The following is a 21,742-nucleotide window of genomic DNA, read 5'->3' as shown; positions in this document are numbered from 1 at the left end:
TTTTCTTTTTTAAAGTTTATTTATTTATTTTGAGAGAGAGAGAGAGAGAGAGAGAGAGAGAGCGAGCATGGGAGGGGCAGAGAGAGAGGGAGAGAGAGAGAATTCCAAGCAGGCTCTGCACTGTCAGAACGGAGCCGGACTTGGGGCTTGAACTCACAAACCGTGAGATCGTGACCTGAGCCCAAACCAAGAGTTAGAGCTTAACTGACTGAGCCACCCAGGCGGCACGCCCCCACCACTTAGTGTAATGAGTATTGCAGGTTTTGACACATTATTAGGCCATTCGTGATACTGCTATGCAACGAAACGAATCTGTTCGAGGTATTTGCCAAGGCATCATCATAATCCTTCGAACAAACGCGCACTTGTCAACATGTAGAGAACAGTGTTAGCAGACAACATGTTTTGATAGACGAAGAAATGAAATAATCAAAAAAAAAATAAACCTGGATCTAATCCATCAACTTATCCACTGTTTCTTCATTTTCCATAGGACAGGAAAACCGGCCTTACAGTGGCTCCGTGAAGCCACCTCACCCAGTGGCTGGGACCACAAAAGATCCTTTTACTTTCTCTGTTATGACGGTGATGTTTTATTAGATCAGCAGGACTGAAGTCCAAACTGCAATCAATATATCAGCCGAGAAAACTGCTGATATAAGCTGTCAAAACACTAAGCTATGGCCGACGCTGCTATTTTTAAGCAGGGCCACTGAAGGGATTTCTGTAAGCCTTGCCTTGAGCCTTCCTCGCCCTATCAACTGTAACTCATGTTGAGGCTTACCTTGTCTGCCAAAAGCACGGGACGGCCCGGCACTAATTCTTTGGAACAGGGCTGTATGTGACTATATACGTGGGCTGCAAAATACATTCAAGAGCTTCCAAACAGGCCGTAGCAATGGCTGTGTCTGCTCAAAGCTTCTTAACAACAAAGGACTAGTCGGGAAAGACAGAGGAGCATTTTTTCTGCTACCGAACATAACAAATGCCGCACTAATGATCTGAAATGTTAGTGCATTCCTGCCACGAAGGTGGCTGTCTCCAACATCAAGGCTGCTTCTTTGGGGCCTTGACAAGCCGGCTGTGCGGCTGCTGGCCAGCTCTTAACTATCAAGGCCTGAATAAACACTGGCGCTGGATTTCTGATGCTTAAACCCACCAACTGGAAGGATTAAATTAAGTCTTTAAAACCTAGTTTTGGGGTGTGTTGGGGAGTAGGAAGCACTCAGAAAAACACACTCTGCTTTCCCTTGGGCTGGCTTGCCCTGTTCCCTCCTTTGGCACTGGATGTAAATTCAGGAACCGACTTTCGTGCCCCCTAGCGTAAGCGGCGATATCCTTGCAATACTCTAAAAACCCTATTTCACCACCAGCCTGTATCATAACGACACGTGAGGTAGTAGACATGTCCCACACCTGCTCCCTTAACACCTTGTGTGATTTAATTGTGCATCAGTTGATTGAAACACAGAAACCGGGGAGCCCGTATTGTCCTCTGGTACCATGACAAGTACCTAAAATGACTGCTTCCAAACATTGGGGGGTGACTCTGTTCCTTCATTGTCATTCATGACTGGCCCCAGAACAGCTCTCGGGGGAGCTGGTGTTCTGACTTTCGATGACGCCCGGTGAATTTTTACATATTAGACAAGTTTCAGGTCCGATCCTTAAACCTCCTTTAAAAATGAGCCAAAGGAAGGACAGGAAATCGTCTTCAAGAGTAGGTAGCTTAGGTTTGTTCCCTGCCACACTTGGGTTAGCAACGCTCAGAAACAACTCATGTCCAGCGGAAGGGCGTTGGCTGTGTTAGTGATGGTGCATCTGTTCAAGGAAAACTATGCAGCCGTTGAAAACGAAGTTGCACAAAGGTCTTCGGACGACACAGAAGAAGCTGCCAATACACTCTTCTCCCCACGAAGACTTCAGGTTACAAAAAGGTTTCATTATGGAGCCTACTTACGATTCTCTCTCTCTCTTCATCTACCCTGCCCTTGCTCACATGCGCTCTTTCTCAAAGAAATAATAATAATAAAAATAAATAAAAATAAAAAATGTTAATTATATAAGTATAGCCGACCTACAATGGTATATTAGTTTTAGGTATACAACATAGTGATCTGACAAATGTGTGCATTGCTCAGAGCTGACCTCAATAAGTGTGGTCACCATCTGTCACCACACAAAATTATTACGCTATTACTGACTCTATTCCCTAGGCTGTACTTTTCCCCTCTGTGGAATCACACTTTTAAAAATAAAATGTTTTCTCTCTCATCCCCACTTCCTCTTTATATGTAGGCAACCACTTTCAATGCTTTCCATCTTTGTTTGAATGTGTTTTTCTAAAATACATATTGTTGTTTTTTGAGCATGCATTTTTATGGGATGTTGTCGTATCTCTTGTTATTTACGTTTTTACTAGGGATTATTTTTTAAAGATCCATTCCTGTTAATATGTGTGCATCTCATCTGTTGCTCCTGATGGCTGTACAACAATCTCTGAGGTACATCCACCCGGTTATACCTAATCCACTCTCCCAGGAAAGCCACTCAGATTATCTCTAGCTCTCCTCACTCTATACAAGGTTGCAGTGGAACATGCGAGTGCATGGTAGCTTACGGACCTGCGGCAGAACTCCCTAGGCATTCCGCAGGGGAAATGCCGCTTCCTAGGGTGTACCCAAGATGCCAATTTGCCCAAGCTGCTGTGCCGAATGTCTGTACCAGTCCACCCACCCACCAGTGGGGTACGAGAGTCCCCGTGCCCCACGGCCACACTAACGCTTAGCATTACCCACCTGGTTTTCTACTATTTGTCAGATAGTTCTAATTGTTGTCTAATCATATAAAGGTTATTCACTGAAAATATGTTTGGGTACTTCTCTAAACCCCTTGTGATTTTTAAACCTCTCATCAGATGCTTGCTGGCTGCTGAGGCGTCCATTTATACTTCAAGGGCAGTGGTTCTTAATATGGGGAACTGATATTAAAATAGGACTGATTCTTGGGCCCTCAAGAAGACCAATTAACTCAGAATATCTAGGCAATGATACGTAAAAAAAAAAAAAATGCCTTAACAGAGAATTCTAATGTGTAACTGGGATAAAAGCCACTGTTTCTTTTAATGCTCATTTAAACCTCATTCTACTACACTGTGACTTCCATCTAGAGTACTCCACTCAAACTATTGTCACTGAATCACTGACGCTTTTCTACTGGCCGACTAGCATGCCGGGTTCTTTTCTCCTGCTCGGTACCTTCTCCAGGTGCTCTGTTCACACCCATGGCCTCAACTCCACATCTTACGTGCTTATGCCTTACAAGGGTGACTCTACAGTCTGTGCCTCATTCCTAAAACCCTGAAGTCCACCCCTCCCCTTTTATCACCTTGGGAACCTCCCTGCCCGGTCCTCTGCCTTTTCTCCCTCCCAGCCTCACTGTCATAGTTAAGGGAGCCCCTCTCCTCTCCTCTGGATCTGCTTGTCATTCACCTTGTACTCCTCACAGAACTGACCTCCTAAAAAATGAAAGTGCTCCCATGCTTAAACAATATGGTTGGCTCAGCATTTTTTCAGAGAACTAGAACAATAATACTAAAATTTGTATGGGACCACAAAAGACCTCAAAAAGCCATAGCTATCTTGATAAATAAGAATAAAGCTGGAGGTATCACAATTCCAGATTTCAGGATATACTACAAAGCCACAGTCATCAAAACAGAATGGTACTGGCACACACACACACACACAAACAGACACACAGATCAATGGAATGGAACAGAGAGCCCAGAAATAAACCTATATATATATATATATATATATATATATATATATACATACATATATATACATACATATATATGTATGTATATATATGGTCATATATATGGCCAATTAATCTACAACAAAGGAGGCAAGAATATGCAATGGGAAAAGACAGTCTCTTCAATAAATGGTGTTGGGAAAACTGGACAGCTACATGCAAAAGAATGAAACTGGACCACTTTCTTACACCACACACAAAAATAAACCCAAAATGAATTAGAGACCTAAATGTGAGACCTGACACCATAAAACTCCTAGAAGGAAAGGTAGGCAGTAATTTCTCTGGCATCAGCCATAGCAGTATTTTTTCTACATGTGTCTCCTAAGGCAAGAGAAACAAAAGCAAAAACAAACTATTGGGACTATACCAAAATAAAAAACTTTTGCACAGTGAAGGAGATCATTAACAAAACAAAAAAGCAACCTACTGAATGGGAGAAGATATTTGCAAATCACATATTTGACAAAGGGTTAACATCCGATATATATAAAGAACTTCTACAACTCAACACCAAAAAAAATGCTGTATGCCTGAAATTAATGTAACATTGCGTGTCAACTATACTTCAATAATAATAATAATTAAAAAATACTTTTGGTTCCCCAAACTCTACTGGAGAAAATCCAAAGCCCTGATCTCATCCTTCCCTGGATGTGTGAGGTCCTTTCATGTCTCTGTGACAAGATCATTACCCAGAGTTCTGCTTGGCAGGCTCCTACTCATTTTTAGGCCAACATCGAAAAGAATGTTTTTCGATGAGTACCACCCGTAGGATGACTTTATGCACTAGAAAACAGCCCCATCCCATAGGAAGACAAGACTCCTCACTAGGGCACATAGTTTGGTGGTGATGTGGGGGCTCGATTTAATTTCCACTTGCCCATCTGGCCTGGTGCCTTTACCCAGGGCAGAAGCTGCAGGACCATATGCAGTATCCTCGGGTTCTTCTGCAGTAAAGACCTCCTTCAATCACCCGAGCAAAGTTAATTGTCCGAACTGCTACACTCCCAAAGCATTTCATATGAAAGATTACCTTTCATAGGTATCTCAACGAGACTATACCCACCAATGGCAGGGTCAGTCGTCAGGTCGTCCCTGACACATAGTGTAGGTGCTGAATGAATGAATGAGTACAGAAATGAATGAATGCTTCCTCTGATTTCCCCACTGCTATGGGATTAAACCACGATCTAGTAAAACAAAACCAAACCAAAAACTGCACACACATAGACAAAAACCAAAACAACCACAATAACAAAAACTACCTGAGAATCTATCACCGTGTGATTTATTGTTCTAGACATATGGAGACATATGGATATATGGAACTTTCAGAGGAAAAGAACAGCTCGATTTAAGACATTTTAAGACATTTTGATTCATTACTCTGGCGGTTCCAGATAGCCTTCTTCATCTAATGGGGACTATTTCTTAAAAGGCTAAGGGAATCTACTCAATGAATGTATAATTCTATAACTTCTTCCCCATGTTCCACCAGAAACAGAACAAAACCACCACCGGAGGAAAAATACAATCAACATCCCAAGGCTGTTTTCTGCATTCTTCAAGATGAATGCTTTCTTTTGTTTACAAAGCATACACTCATGAGCCTAATATTTATGTATTCAAAGCAGTGGTGAGATGGTCCACAATTAGATAATTTAAGTCAGCCTTCCTGGTTCTTTTTCACTTGAAATTTATGAGACCGTATCATATCCTTTCTAGTTAGGATGTTCAAGTACTAACGTGCCTCAATTACAGAAGTTCGCAGGCAGCTAGAACTTAATCAGAAGAGTCTCTCGGTTGGACTGGCTGAGCTACAGCATAGTTTTAATTCAACATTGGACAGTATGACATTAAGCAGATGCACTATTCCAATTTTTGGTGGTTACAATGGAGGGTGTTCCAATTAGACAATTATCCATATGCCAATCAAGTGCAAATACTCTGGCAGACAATAACAGGTAAATACAGGCCGCACCTGACACATCTTGGTATTTCCAGGCCACTGATTTAATAGGATAATTTGTAATGCTCTTTGGGGATGTAGACTTCAGTGCGTAATGGGTCTTTCTCTCTGACAAATTCAAAGAGCATTACAAATGTTACTTGGAGCCCCAGAATAAGTGAGGTCACATCTCCATTTTTACAGATGGGCGAGTCGTAGGCACACAAAGGTTAAGCCATGTATCCAGGGCCACACTGTCTGGGAGAGACCTACCACTCGCACGTCTCAGTTTTCCTGCTTTAAACCGTGGGTCCTACCCTGGCAACCACACGGCACTGTCAGTTTAAAATGGAAATCAGGACATGCCAAAGTTAAAATCCTCCTAGCAACTTCTACCTAGGCATTCGCCATTTCCACTTAAAAGCAAGCCCGGTGGCAGACATGCTTTTGTGTGCGCTTCTGTGAACTCTGCAGTGGATTGAACTCTGCGTTAAAAACCGTAGCCCCTTCTTTGTCTTCTTTCCTTGAATTTTATAATTGTGCTACCAAGGTAAAGTTTTGATATGGCTAACAGATTACAGAAGGTTAGATTCGTGCATAAAAGTCTGGAGATATTTGAACCCACAGAGGGTCATCGATTTAAATTTAAATGTGGTTTTGCTCTTTCGACTCAGTTTTAATAAATGTTGTTCCATCTCCATAACTTTGCTCTACATTAGATGCCCTACTCAGTGGGATGTGCTTTTGAAGCCAGTCAAACACCGCCTAAGGAAATGAAGTCCAGGGACTTCCAAAGGCCATGGTAGACGCGACTGTGTCTAGACCGACCAATTGGGGCAGCCGGTTTCGTATCTAGGCTACGCCTGAGGGTATCCAGCATCGCCCTGTGAGTGCCCCTTGCCTCCAACCTGATTTCCCTGTATATTTTGGTCTGCGATCTGAACCTCACCTACGGCCAGCTCTGCCAGACACCTGGCACCTTGTCCTGCCATAAGGTGCCGGGATACATGCACTAATCCTTTCTTCCTTGGTGAGTTCCTGCTACCCAAACACAGCTTACTGTTCTCCTCCCCCCCCCCACCCCCACCCCGTACTCTCCACACCCTCCAACTTCTCTTTTTTTTTCAAAGGAGATAGAAATTTACTGACTGCGCCGCATGGGAGCAGCGGGCTGGACGGCAGCGGAGAGGCTGCCTGCCACCCTCCGCCCTCTCAATCCTGTTTTGGTTCTCACGCATTGCAGAACCACTTCGGAATGTCAGCCTTAGGTCCTGCTGATGAAGTCACCTGGGCCTGCTTTGCATCCACCTCTGTGAATCCCGGGCCAATCCCCGGTTGTTAGGGAAAGTCTGAGATGGGGAAAATCAAGTGCATATTACCATAATGCAAAAAGCAAGGCTGTGCCTAAAGGCAAACACATCTAACAGTGTTCTTGACAGAGGAGAGAAAGCTGGCTCAGGGGAAGGACAGTCATTTACCACCCGGTAGCAACAACTTTCACTTCTCTCCTTGGGAAGAAAAAAAAAAAAGATGGAATTGAACTAGCCTGAATTTTCTTGTCACACAAGGTGGTAAGACTCCTCAAGATCTATTCTAGTTTAAAATGTCATCCGCCTCCACCTGGGGATGAAACTGGTCTTCAATTTACGGCAAGGGACGAGGGTAACCAAGCCTGTGGCCTGTTTTATCAATCGCGGTGCCTTCCGCTCTGCCTCCAGCACGGTGACCCCTGGGGGAGAAACATCTCCGGGAGAGAGAGCTCCACCGTTCAGATGACTGATAACAGGAACACTGGATCATAGAAATGAAATTGTGCTCCGAGCCTAATATCCTATTACACCAGGCTATACATATTTAATTCCTTGGGTCTTTCCTCATAAATCAATTCCTTCAGGCCCTTAATCTCGTCAATATCTTTTCTGATATTGAATTTTAAATGCCATTCTCATTGCTAGGCAGAAAGGCAATCTCTTGCTCGTGATGGGATCAGGCGTCATTTACAGCCCAGAGACGCCTGGAGTGCTGCCCTATTCCCTGACCTGGCTGTCAAGATCCTAATGTCAGCCAGAGAACCAAACAGCCCAAACAGGCCCGACTGGGCTTGCCCTCTCTCATAGGTCAAGACCATGCACCCCAGGCTCGTGACCATCAGTACGCTAGAAGCCTGAGCCGTTCCTGGGAGGCTGGTGAGAAAGCAAGTGTTTTCAAGGGTTTGGGTCCTCCAGGGGATGCCTGAGACCCTGAGGCATGAGGCGCCCTGCCGCCCCACCCAGGCCAGGATGCTCTGGCAAGGGGGCCTTTCTCGGAACCTTCGAATAAGGGTCTGATGGAAGGACACACAGTGTGCACACATCTGAGCAAGATCTCGCAGGGCGTGGGCACAGGCCATGGATTCTCTAGACCAGGGGAAGTGCACAACCGCAGAGAGCAGGGGTGTTTCCGGGTTCCCAGGGGCTGGCCCATGATGCTGGGATTTCCCTTGCTGTAGAGAAAGAGAAAAGTCCACAGATTCGTGAGAAATTTGCAAAATTTCCAAAGGGAAGCAGGAGTGATAAATATTAAGGCTTCAAGAGTGACCAAGAGGTGGGGAAACACAGGGAAACACAGACATGCGGATTTGGGGGCCTAAGTCCGCAGGCGGCGGTGGGGGGGGCTATCAAGGGCCGAGCGCCGGGAGCCGTGTATCTCAGTGTAGGAAATAAACAGGTGCAACTGTACAAAATGTAACAATAAAAAAACGACCTAAAGGTCCATCCATTTATTATCACTGTGGCCCAGCAATTCTACATAGAAATCAATGATAAAATACTCCTTTCTGACAAAAACTCCTTTGTTGTCCTAAAATTGCTACAGTTATTGTTAGGATTTAGTATGTATGAAATCTTCAAATGAGCACATTTTCACTACTCAGCCTTTAACAAACGTACTCTGTGCAGAGTCTAAATTGGAAAATGTCCAGTTTCTGCTCCCACTCCCAACCCTCCCTGCCCTCCCCCCACCTCACAGCGGGGTCTCTGCGCCACACACTGGCTTCAGAATCTATTGAGCCTGTTCTGGACACAGTGTCTCCAATCCCATTAGGGGTACAGGCATCCCTACATTGATACAGTAGATCTGAAATCAACAGAGGTAGCACAGGCTATTACAAAGACTAACAGGTAGGACCTGAACTACTTCAGTTCATTGTACCGGATCCAGGAAAGAATTTTTATGTTTAAAATTTAAGCTGTAAAACACGGTGAGAACCATGAGTGGTATTTATTTTTGCACTAAACTGCAACCTTTAGGTCCTATGTTAAGTATTCTTACTGAATTTTCAGTGTTTTAGAAATTGAAAAGCATTCTTTTTATTGTATTTCTTTTTATTGTATTTCTTTTTTCATTTATTTTTGAGAGAGGAGAGACAGAGAGAGAGAGAGAGAGAGAGAGAGAGAGAGAGAGAGAATGTGAGTGTGAGTGGGGGGAGGGTCAGAGAGAGAGGGAGAGAGACAATCCCAAGCAGGCCCCACCACTGTAAACACAGAGCTGGATAGGGGGCTTGATCTCAGGAATCATGAGATCATGACCTGGGCCAAAATCAAGAGTTGGACGCTTAACCAACTGAGCCACCCACGTGCCCTGAAATGCATTATTTTTAAATTGTTTGCTTTAAAACTAAAGGACAAAGAAAATATTACATCAGTGGTACAACTAATAGTTTCCTGAACTATACCTTTTTCATTTGGTTTTATTAAAACTCACTTATTTACTGGACAATTATTTACATACTATTGTCTGTACCGTAATCCAAGTTCAAACTGTTAGATTAAAACAAACCAACAACCTACTGACTAGATGGTTGTGATTTTTTTCCCCTTACACTGCACCATTTTAATTTTTGGGTTTTTTTTTTTACAGGCATAATTATATGTGAAAATCAACAGGAATGTCACTGTCTGTGTTTCCTTCCTGGTTGTTATTATTCACTTTATGTTATGATTACTACTGAAAATAATTTTGTCATTTAGAGGAGGATGTTTAGGAAAGGATCTTCTCTGAGTGTCAAATTATACTAGTCTCCCCCCCACCCCGGCAGGCAGCCCAGCGCCTGGGCAGGAGAGGGAGATCATGACCCTGGCCTGCTGGGTTTGGGGGGTGAGGGGGTGGTGGGAAGGACAGGTTTTGTCAGAGGTGGTTTTAGAGACCATTTCTTTCACTTGAATATCCTCCTAGGAGGGACTTGTATTAAAAACAGATACTTTTTAGTTTTCTAATCCAAAGAGGTTACTGGTCATAATACCTTATATCCTGATAAAGCAACATTAGTATGAAAAACAAACATGCATATTTCCAAATACTGGTGAAAAGGCAAAAAATAAGCCACTAGTTAGCATTTCAAAGGCTAGCATGGTTAGCTTTCTTGCTGACTTGCTGTGTGGCCTGCAAAACACTTTACTGCTTCTGGTCTCCTCTTTTCTCTCACAACTGTGGCATGAGGAATAATTTATGATTTGAAAAACAACGCATCAATTAATTTCTTGAATACTGAATACAGGAAAAGCCGAGGCGAAAGTGGTTTGGCAGGCCCTGAAACCCATTTTCCTTTCTTCAAATGATTTTTCTTTTTTCATAGTGTAATTTGCAGGCTCATTTCAGCTTTCTGGTTTTCACTTTCTTCACATGTTAAAGATAACCATACTCACCAGTGGGGTACTGTGGAACTAAAGAACATCCATTAAGTATGTGAGGCTCCTTGAATGGCAAAGGGCGCCAAGTTAAATCAAAGTGCTATTCTTATCTTCTTTGCAAGAGTGGAGACGCTAAGACCCAGCAAGGTCAAGTGACTTTTAGCTTACTGTGAGTGGACTGGGCGGGCCGTTCTGGGGATTAGTATTCTAAGAGAAAGGGCTGTGGTTCAGCCCCACCCCGGCCAGGCTGGTTACCCACCTTCAGCCAATTTTCAAAATGCAGGGCCAGCCAACTCGAATTAACACCATTCATGCAATTCACAAGAGAAGGCATCAAATGCTTTGCTGAAGTAGGAGTATATGTCAGTGATATTCTCTCCATTGCCTTTGCTGGCAATTCCACTGCAAATGATAATCCAATTTGCTGGGATTTTATTTATGCCTATCACTTTTTTTTTTTTTCCAGTTATATGAGGTGGTCATCACCCCAGTCTCTGGGCACATGTACAGCTGTTAATGTAGAAATTTAAAATATTAGCATGCTTTCCTGCCAGATTGGCCCATTCACTTCAAACAAGAACTTGATTGAACAGCTGGGTCTTGCACCGTGCTCTAAAGGCCAATAGAGATTTGTTCCTTCTTTGCAGGGTTTATAACCGAGTCATGGTCAGAGCTTATGGCTAGAAAACCCTTTATGGGTGACTTTTGACCAAAGTCCTGTGCCCATCTTTGGAGGTGGCTTATCCAAAGTGATCTGGGCCTCATTCAGTTTAGCTCCTGGGAAGCCAAGCCATGCTCATTCTAGATGCATTAACATCAGGTATTACCATCATCACTGACCTCCTCGATGGCAGTTTTAGGAAAGCAGCTTTGGACTTAATGGTTATGGGATAAGAACGTGTGTTGGGGTCTTGAGAGCTTTAACTTGAATCATAATGGTGAGAAAGTTGTAACGATCTAGCATGTTCTGCAGAAAAATGAAGTGAGAGAACATGGCTGCGAGTTCTATCCCTGTATCAGCGCTAGACGCCTAAGGATGGGAAACTTTCTCTGCTGTGGGTCTAGAAGGCCTTCACCGCCTCTATGACTTACCACCCCGATTAACCACTGAACTTGAGGGAAGCTAATTCAATGATTGCAACTTTCCCATGTCTTCCTTGTTAACACAAGTTATCATTTCTTTATAGTAGGAGACTAGGACATCTAGGGGCAGGATGAGAAGGAGGGATAGCCCTTGAACTTAGCACTTGGGATCTTCAGAAGCCACTGGGACAAGATCTGCAAATAAAAAGGCATATTCATCTATGACAGAAGAGGTGTGAGGCGGGGAAGGCGGCTTCCTCCCCCCAAAGTCTCCAAGTTATTTCAATACACTGAATCTGGTCTGGAAGCCCATGTGTTAGGAGTCTCATTGTAACTAGAACCTTCGGAGATCTCCAAGTTTTCCCTGTTCCCTATTTCCAGGGCCAAGCCCAAGGTAGACAGCTGCAGGCACAGGGAAGAGCAGGTTCCCTCAGGGGCTTTAACCACCGCAGGTGGACCCTATGACAGCTACTCAGCCCCTGGACTATCTCAGGTTTTCTCTGTCTCTGAACCGCAGACCATCTTTAAGGGAAAAACAACAGCAGCAGCAGCAACAATAAAAAGCCTCAGCAAATACTGTCACTGTGAAGGACGCCCCCTACTCTTAATACCTGGGCTGAATTCTATCTGGTAAAATAAAATGCGACACCAGCCATCTTGCATAGACCTCAAAAGTGCAGACAGAAAAATTACCATTTTAAACCAATCTTCTCTGCTCTGGAAACATTAAATATAGGAAGCATTAAAGAAGTGAGCGGAATTACTGAGACCCTTTACAATAAATGGTGTCAGCATGGCCATGAATGATAACAGCAAAAAAGGCTCCCAAGGTATAAAAATTAACAGAAATTAGAGCTGTGGCTTTATACTTAATATCGATCTACCCTGTGAAGTGTTTCTCCAGCCTTAGCAATCCCCTCATTCAAGACCAGTGACTGCATGCGCTTTAAGATTACGGGTGGAAGGAAGTCTACCCATGTACCTTTAATGACAATTTCAATCCCAGGTTTTGCTGAAGTCAGCTAGACGACCCCTCCTGACAATGATGCCACAGAAAAGATCATCATCCATGATAAATGGCTAGTTAAGCGTGCATTCTAGAAACATGGGATAACGCCCAGGTTAGTGTTAATGACTTTTAATTTTTCAAAAGGAAAGAATAGGGAAACCACATTTTTAGGGTCTGCTGGCAGACTTTGTGCAGTAACCATTTTTGCTTCCAGACGACAATTTGAAAATGTAAATTATGATAGAAAGCAAGTCACACAAAGCAGTTCCTTTCTAGTCCAAGTAATTTTGTCAAGATGAAAAAAGATCGTGTCAGGATTACTCTGGGAGAGTTAAAAAATAATCACTTGTTTTGCCACTGAGTTCACTGTGGATGATCCTCAACCAGATAAGAACGTTCTCTTTTAATGCAAGTTGTTAAAACCTTCCTTTTCCCTTTGGCTATTTTAGTTGTAAATCACGGGTGGATATTCTGTAGCTATTAGACTGATTATTCTAGTTTAATCCTGTTAATGAGATATGTTGCGTTAATGGCTTTCTGTAATGTTGAACTAACCTTGAATTCCTGGGATAAATCCAATAGGGTGGTTTATAAAATACCAGATTAAGTTAGCTTTTTAAAAAGAATTTTAAATCTATGTTCCTAAGTGAGACTGACTTATAACCTCCTCCCCCTGCAACTTTTTTTTTTTTTTTTTTTTTTTTTTTTACCATCCTTGCCCCTTTTTGGTATCAAGTACCTTTGCCTTATGAATTAGTTGCGATGTGTTTCCTTCTTTTCTATTTTCTGAAGAAGTTTATAAAAGAGAGTGTTTGGTAGAACTTGACCCTAAAGCCATTTTGGGTCTGTTGCTTTAATGTTAAGATTTTAATGATTTTTACTGATATGGTTCAGGCTTTCATTTTTTCCCGATTTAATTTTGATAAGGTATGTTTTTTCCTCCTGGAATTTATATCACTTCAGTTTAAAATTTTATCATTTCTGATTTTCTCACATCTCTTTAATCTGCCACATATGCAGTTATACCTCATTTTAATTTTTAGTATTGTTTATCTGGTCCTTCTCTCTCTCTCTCTCTCTTTTTTTGCAATCACTGTTACCAAAGGTTTTCCATTTTTATTAGTCTTTTCAAATAAACAGCATTTAGCTTTGTTGATCTTCTCTATTGTATGGCTGTTTGCTATTTTAGTCATTTCTATATTTTTATCATCCTTCTTTGTGTTTATATTTTTTAGTAAGAGTTGGATGCTTACTCCTGTTTCTACTTTTCTTTCTTGTCAAAACATACATTTAAAGTGTGGGTTCCCGGGTGGCTCAGTCGGTTAAGTGTCCGACTTCAGCTCAGGTCTGATCTCACAGTTCTTGAGTTTGAGCCCCATATCAGGCTCTGTGCTGACAGCTCAGAGCCTGGAGTCTGCTTCGGATTCTGTCTCCCTCTCTCTCTGCCCCTCCCCCCTCTCATGCTCTCTCTCTTTCTCTCTCTCAAAAATAAATACACATTAAAAAAATAATAAAAATTTTAATTTTCCTCTAGGTTCTGTTTTAGCTGCATCCCAGAAGTTGTTGCTATGTTGTAATTTAACTATCAATTACTTGTGGGTATTTTAAAATTACATTTCTGATTTCATTGGATTTGTGGGTTTAGATGTGTGCCTTGAAATTTCCAAATGCATAAGACTTATTTTAGTTATCTTTAGTGACACGGATTCCTTAACAATTGTGCTTTGGTCAGAAGATGCGAGAGTGCTCCTTCGAAATTTGCAGAGATTTGCTTTAAGATGTAGCATAAGATTATTTTTTGTAGGGGCGCCTGGGTGGCACAGTAGGTTAAGTGTCCGACTTCAGCCAGGTCATGATCTCGCGGTCCGTGAGTTCGAGCCCCGCGTCGGGCTCTGGGCTGATGGCTCAGAGCTTGGAGCCTGTTTCAGATTCTGTGTCTCCCTCTCTCTCTGCCCCTCCCCCGTTCATGCTCTGTCTCTCTCTGTCCCAAAAATAAATAAACATTGAAAAAAAAAAGATTATTTTTTGTACATGTTCCAGGTATATGTGAAAGGCACAGTTTTCCATTTACGTCCTATCAAACTTACGGGGGCTGAGTTGTGCGGAAAGTCTTGGTAGACTACAAACACTGGAAGGAACAGCAGCAGGAAGGGAGTGGCAGAGCTGCTTAGAAAATTGTCCTTTATTTCCTGACATAGTTTAGGGTCTTTCCACTAAAGAGCGAGGTGGGCATGTTCCCTGTTGTCCTTTCAGTCTCAATTTGTCACATAATGTCACTCTCAATATGAGGAAAAAGCATTAGAAAGCAATTTTAAGCACTGTACTGCCTGCTTTGGAGGCCTCTTCCCTGTGGTTTCTGATCCCTGGTTCCTTGATAAGCATGGAATGAATAAATAAGAATATCGTTTCCTAGGGCCCACTAAAAGCCGTTAGAGCATTCTGGCGGTAGAAGGGTGTGGTGTGCACGGAAACATTTGTGACCACACACACACCCAGTCAGCAGGATGGAAACTCTGCACTCACTCCCCGAGCGGACATTCTCTGGGAGCCCCGAGGGAGCCTCACTGGCTGCACTAGAGGAGATGATGGGCCAGCAAGTTCCCTGGGACCCGAGAGATCAGGGAGCAGGGAGCATGCATGACCTCTAAAGACAGGAGGACTCCATGAAGCCTTCTATTTCAACACAGACTTCTCAGAAAGCCAGTTCCATTCAGTCAGGGAGAGAGGATTATTACTTGTTTGGGCATGTGTAGGGAAAAGCAGCAGAGATTAGGACGCAGGGAAGCTGGCTGAGAGTTTTCCGTCACGGAATAAATTGTGTGCGGTGACCCAACAATTTGTTCTTTTCTTCACTCGTTTATTCAGATAGTTGTCGGATATGAAGTACTGTGTTAGCCCTGAGAGACTGGTCTTAGGTGCTCACATTAGTTTCAACTGCGATGTCAGAAGAAAAAAGGAACGAACACTTAGTTAACCTGGTGGGGGAAAATAACCCCTGTGCCTCAACTCACTTTTCAGGGGGATGGGAGACGGATACAAAGGAATGCAAAGGACAAGTTTCTCAGAATGCGGGGACGTAGGGGGAGATGGAGTGAGGACCTGAGGACCAGAAACTGGGAGCCTGGGGCAGCAGAGGTGAAAGAATGGTGGTGGGGTGCTTAGCGCAGTGACTGGACCTCTCCATTTCTTCCAAGCAGGAAGTAATGCTGGAATAGGGGCTTGCTAACACCCTTCCTGTTTTTTTTAATTTTTTTTTTTAATTTTTTTTTTTTAACGTTTATTTATTTTTGAGACAGAGAGAGACACAGCATGAACGGGGGAGGGGCAGAGAGAGAGGGAAACACAGAATCGGAAGCAGGCTCCAGGCTCCGAGCCATCAGCCCAGAGCCCGACGCGGGGCTCGAACTCGCGGACCGCAAGATCGTGACCTGGCTGAAGTCGGACGCCTAACCGACTGCGCCACCCAGGCGCCCCGGTTTTTTTAATTTTTAATGTTTATTTTTTGAGAGAGAGAGAGAGAAAGAGAGGAATAGAGAGAGGGAGGGGCAGAGAGAGGGAGACACAGAATCTGAAGCAGGCTCCAAGCTCCGAGCTGTCAGCAAAGAGCCCATCGTGGGGCTTGAACTCACAAACCGTGAGATCATGATCTGAGTCAAAGTCGGATGCTCAACCGACTGGGCCACCCAGGCGCCCCACCCTTCCTGGTTTTAATATTCTGTATTTTGTGGTTGTCTGGCTGTAACAACCTTGGTAAAACCGAGCCCATATCCAGTCCAGATTTTGTACGTAAAGCAGAATTCCCATTATCATCTCATTCTACCTTGCTGTTTTACTGTGCGTGGACCCCACAGACAAAACAAAGCATGGGTTTTTCATGAGAAATGGCCAGCAGACTGTGGACTTAAAAGGAAGCAGGTCCGTCACCAGCTGGACAGAAAAGCTGACTGCAAAGACCAGCCTAATCGTCTAGGACCCGAGGGCCTATAGGGGCAGGGTGAGACCTGGGAGTGCCCTTCAATGACCTGGTGGTTCTCTGAAATCAATCTGAGCTCATATGCTCAGATGTGGAGTAGTGAGACTACATTATAACCCCCTCTTTTCCTTCCCCCCACATGATAAACGGGAGGATTACTGGGGGGAAGATTATATTGTAAAGAGAAACTCAGCACTATAGCTTTTTTTTATGGACTTTACAGTTAGAGGTCATTACCAAAACCCTCCTGAAATCAATTGTGAGTCGCACAATTTAAGAACTACAAACCACGGGCGGCGAAATACCCACCCAGGAGGAAAGAAGACAAGGTGCCCAGAGAATTAGTGAAGGACAAACCTGCAGAGTAACCTCTGTGTGTGAATGATCACAGACTGTCACGCACTGGCTCAGGAAAGGACTTACTCAGGGAAGAATGTAAATCACGGGTGAAAACACACACCTCTAATACGGCGAATGAGAGTCCCCGAGCTTGCTAATGGAACTCCTCTGACTGGAATACCTGAGTAATACCCGGCTTAAGACGGATTAAGGTGGCGGTGGTGGAGGAGGACATGAAAGGTGGAGCGTGTATGCACGGGGGAGGACGGCAGAATAAATTGAGAGAACAGAAGGAAGGAGAAGGAAAGTGATAATAAAGCTTTGAAAAGTCACTCTGCTCTCAAGCACTACCTGTAGCACCCCTTTCTCGGAGACCTACAGCCGAGTTCGAATATACTGTCTCCTTTTCTATCTTCCCAGTACGGCCAGAAAATAAAGGTGTCGTGGCTGTTTCCTAAGTGTGTGTTGTGAGACAGAGACAGAGAGAAAGATGGAGGTAGGGAGGAAGAGAGAGACAGAGAGAGGAGGCAGGCACAGAGACACCCAGAAAGCACTGAAACAGAGATCAGTACCCAACCGAGGAGTGTGCACAAAACAAGCAATTCAGGAGGCAGGGTCTTTCCAGAGATCGACTGAATGAAATGGGTGGTCTATAAAGTGAGGGCCAGATTGGGCACTAACTTTGTTTACGTTTCCCTTGATGACTATTCGGGGTGCTTTGTTAAACAGAGGAGAAAACATAGTCTTTAACTAACCATCTAGCATCTTGGAACTGAATTCCCAATTTCACACTTTGGTTACAATTCCAGAAAGGCGGACTGACTCAATGTGGCTATTCCACCGGTCAGTTTTGGGAAAGGATTAACACTGTGTGTGTGTGTGTGTGTGTGTGTGTGTGTGTGTGTGTGCGCGCATGCGTGTGCATGCATGGGCATGCATTAGAGAGAAAGAACGTAGGAGAAACGTAAATGTTAAAAAGGGCAGTATCCGGGTGGTGAAACTAGGAGCGATTTCTGTCTCCTGTAGATGCTTCTTTTATGTTTCCAAGTTTTCTGCATTGAGTGTATATTCTTTTGGGAAAAGGAAAATAAAACAAAAATTAGAATGACAAACCTAGACCCAGAAAAATGGGAATGCCCCCCCACGTTTGTCTTCCTCGCTCTTTATTCTCCTCTCAGATAAAGAGGAATTTTTCCCTCTGACTCAGTCTCCTTGCTTCTTTGTTTGCACGTTACATTGTTGCTTCTACTACAGTTCTCCCCTTTCCTCTCCACTGGGCTCATGCTCATTTCCAAGGAGGAGATGGGCTGGTCTTGCAGCCCGTATGTTTCCTCTCCTAACTAGCTGCATGGAGAAAGCCTTGGGGCATGGCTCTCTCCCAGTGGGGCCCAATTTGAGAGCCGGATAATTACGCCAACTTGCCCGGGAGCGGGTCACCTGCTGTATACAGGCGGCAGTGTGTGCTGGCCCGAGTTCGGGGCGCCACGGGGACGAGGCCGCTTCTTTGTGTTGGCGGACTACAGAGAAAAGAAGTCAAGGCCAGACCACAAGGATTCATTTTAGCGTCGGTGGCTGGCGGGGAGAGACGACAACGGTCAAACAGAGCGAAAGGCCAGCATGTGTCTGCCGCAAAAGCCCATTTTGATTTACTACGTTTAAGAAAAGATCCATTTCACTATAAATCTGGCACTCTTGATGTGATATGGCCTTGAAGTCAGGAGGCAATTTCCAAAAGAGGTGGTGGAAGGGAGGGTCGTTCAAAGGTCATCCAAGGACTGCAGCTGACAGTGTTGGGAAAAGGGGAGTTGCTTTATCCTGGGAAAGGCTGCAGATGCAGTATCTCCCGTTGCAGATGTTGGGGAAAAGCAGTTACAAGGTAGAAGCCAAACGATTTTAATGGTCTGCAGGGCAATGCCATTATTTCTACCCCCGGCTCCTACATCGATTTCTCTGCTAGCCTCATTATTTTTAGAAGGGATGATTACTAATGAGGATGCATTTGATGATCACATTAATTAATGGAAGAGCTGGATAACTAATTATGAGATGAAGCCTCCCATAGTTAAGTTTTATTAGGGCTTCTTTTTCCCTTCCGCGAAGTGAAGAGATTTATTTTTGCAGTTCAAATTTAAGAAATAACAGCCGCATGTTTGTTATTTTCTTTTTGCCAGCTCTGACTCTGCTGATGCGAAGCCCAAATGAGGGGCTGTGGCAGAGGCAGAAAACAGGCAGCGGGTTCTTGCCAGTAATATCGCTAGCAATCAACAAGCACAGCAAGGGCACAGCCCACTGGTCTTCGGCTCCCCTGACCACTGCAGTTCTGGAGCGCCACTTCTAGAATATACTGTAGAAGGTTCTGGAGTAACAGACCGAACATGGGGGCTGTGGTCAGACGGACCTGGGTTGGCACTTTGACTCTGCCAGGAACAGGCTATACTCTGGACGAGTCACTTGACATGTCTAGGTCTCAGTTTCCTCCCTGAGACACTGAGATAAGCACTGGCAATTCAAATGCTCCTGAACTGTGAGCACTGAGTATACTGACGTGAATTAACCGTGGGGAGGGGCCCTCTCAGAGAAGGGGTGTGGGAGCAAGGCCACCCTGCTGTTAGGAAACTCGGATGTGTCCAGACGTGCCCTGCACATCCTGGGTCTTCCCTTAACCCTCTACAATTCTTCACATTTTCGCTAGAAATGGGGCGATCACACTTTGTAAAATAGCCATCCCAAATGCGTTCACATACATGATCTCATTTTATTCCAACAGACCCGCGGCAGCACCCACGGTCCCCATGAAGCACCTGAGGTTCCGAGGGGCTGACTGATGCAAAGTTGTACAGAAAAGAGTCAGGCTGGAGCCAGCTTTTCCTTCTGCTGGTTCAGTGTTTTTATTTCCTGGTGCAAGAGCTTGGCATGGCTCGGCTAGCTTATCTCCTCATCTTATGGTCTCGGTCCAAAGAAAACAGCAGGATACCCTGGGACCCAACCTTGTGTGAAACTGCTAAAAAAAACCCCCCAAAAAACAAAAAAAAACCACCCCAAAAAACAAACTTGGGGTGGTTTCCTCTCCCTTATCTTTGCTTTTAATTTTTGTATCTTGCCCCCAGTCAAACGGGAATGTGCTTTTAAAACTTCCAGACCCCTGTGCACGTGTCAGGTATGATCATTTCAAACCGGTAGGGCTTCGTGATGGAAGGTGCTGGGCCAAGAATCGGAGAATCGGTTTCTATTTCTGGTTCCAAATGTACCTAACAACACTCCAGGAGTCTCACACCCAAGTGGGATACGTACCCTCTTCGGATGTGCCAGGATACGGCCTGCAAATGTTAGAAAATACACACGCCGCCAGCGGGAACTCTCCAAATGACTTAACCGCCTAATGAAAGGTGCCAGTGAGTTATGAATGAGGATTATCATCAGTGTCTCACGGGCTGCTATTACAATGCGTCACCCCAAGGTACCTGGCTGAGGAATGGGTACAAAATGAAACTATAAACTCTGGGATAGTTAAGTAAAAAGAAAGGAAGACAATAATGGACCCCAAATATGGCTGTGGTGAACCATTATGTCCGGTCCTCAAAACTTTGTAAAGCCACATCATCTGAGAGATGTGTATGTTTCTTAAGTTTATTCTTTTTTTTTTAATGCTTTACTTATTTTTGAGAGAGAGAGAGTCCGAGAGACAGAGACAGAGCATGAGCAGGGGAGGGGCAGAGTGAGAGGGAGACTCAGAATCTGAAGCAGACTCCAGGCTCTGGGCTCACAGCACAGAGCCCAATGTGGGGCTCGAACCCATGAACCGTGAGATCATGACCTGAGCCAAAGTCAGATGTTTAACCAACTGAGCCACCCAGGCACCCCAATGTTTATTTATTTTTGAGAGAGAGAGTCAGAGCACGAGCGGGGGAGAGGTAGAGAGAGAGGGAGACACAGAATCTGAAGCAGGCTCCAGGCTCTGGGCTGTCAGCACAAAATCTGAGCTGAAGTTGGACGCTTAACCAACTGAGTCACCCAGGTGCCCCTAAGTTTTCTTATTCTAGTCAGAGGTGAAAGACTTTTAATGTGAATGTGGGCCATGTCTTATGCATTGTTTTCTATTCAGAAAGAAAAAAAAAACATCGTTTAGGAAGTTGAAATAGAATCAAATAAACACAGGCTGTGTCTCCGCTGCCCTTACCTTGTATAGATTCCAGATGTGTGTGTGTGTGTGTGTGTGTGTGTGTGTGTGTGTACTTATGCACACACATATTTTTTGAACTTTTTAAGATTAAAGGTTTTACTAATTACACATGAAAGTCTAAAAGAAAGCCTCTTTCTCTACACTGTAATAATGTGATTTTCTTTTTTCTTTTTTTTTTTAAATAATGCGATTTTCTTGCCCTGTCCAGTGATACTGAATTATTTTCTGTACTGATGCTTCATATATTAAAGATATTATGATAATGTTGTTATGTGCTTCTTCCAGAATGAGTACACAGCCAGATCGTGATGTATGTGTGATTTCTTCCTTCTAACTGTCATTTTTGAGGTTCATGAACCCTACTTAGAAGGAAATCCTCACAATACATTGCAACTTAAATTCCAAACTAATCAATCCTTAGTTCATTTACCTAAATATTTCACAAAAGCTCTTAAAATGTAATTTGTCATTTACAAGAATGTTGAATTTCTTCCTTTAGAAAAATGTCTTTTTCCATTTCCTTATTCTTCTATGTGTTTGTGTCGTTTTCCTTATTTTTTGTAACTACATTAGAAGAACTGTTCTCCCCACTGTGTCTTCCGTGACCTCTGCACATCCTTCCCACCTTCCACCTGGAACAGCTTTTATTCCTCTACTCTGTGCGCATCCATTTGAGCTGAGGCTTGCCCCCTCCACACCATTAGCATTCCCGCCCCCC

At 43.9% G+C, this 21,742-nt stretch overlaps 1 protein-coding gene across 17 annotated transcripts in view; it reads right to left on the bottom strand.

The window, feature by feature from the left end:
- ENOX1 (ecto-NOX disulfide-thiol exchanger 1) overlaps window positions 1-21,742 on the bottom strand; it is a 579,959-nt gene that overhangs the window by 87,900 nt on the left and 470,317 nt on the right. The gene's annotated exons all lie outside the window — the stretch shown is intronic.

This window comes from Felis catus, chromosome A1 (genome assembly GCF_018350175.1).
Source record: "Felis catus isolate Fca126 chromosome A1, F.catus_Fca126_mat1.0, whole genome shotgun sequence".
Lineage (NCBI taxonomy): Eukaryota > Metazoa > Chordata > Mammalia > Carnivora > Felidae > Felis > Felis catus.
The sequence above is the reverse complement of the archived record's forward strand: the minus strand, read 5'-3'. Positions and strand labels throughout refer to the sequence as shown.